The sequence below is a fragment of the Buceros rhinoceros genome, unplaced genomic scaffold (assembly GCF_000710305.1).
Source record: "Buceros rhinoceros silvestris isolate BGI_N320 unplaced genomic scaffold, ASM71030v1 scaffold25349, whole genome shotgun sequence".
Taxonomy (NCBI): domain Eukaryota; kingdom Metazoa; phylum Chordata; class Aves; order Bucerotiformes; family Bucerotidae; genus Buceros; species Buceros rhinoceros.
Window position 1 is genome coordinate 5,239 of NW_010432499.1, and position 445 is coordinate 5,683.

Consider the following 445-nt stretch of genomic DNA (forward strand, 5'->3'; position numbering starts at 1 on the left):
ATCGCAGTCACCGGTGAATCCACGCAGCTCTCCAGCTGCAGCCCTGGGCTTTCGTCAGCGCTGCTCCTGGCCGCCGCTGCCCCACCGTCCAGAGTCCTTGTGTCCCCTCAGAGGGGCGCAGAGTTCACAGGCCACCTCTGCTGCTGCTGGTGCTCCAGCAGCTGACGGACGTCCAAGGGCAGAGGGACAGCTTCTCACACACAGTTAGTGCTCTGCGCGGGAGAAACGGGTCAGGCATTGCCTGCAGAAGACGCGCGGTTGTCCCCTTGCTCGTTGTGGCACATCTGCTGTGGTTTGCCTGAGAGGTTGGTGCCCGTAAGCTGATGAGAAAACGACTGTCGGGGCCTCTGAGACAGCCCATTCTTCTCTGGAGCTGTTCTGTGCAGCCCCGAGCCCTGCAGCCGACCGCGATGCTGGCGCACAGAGCGGCTGCCCGCTGCAGCGT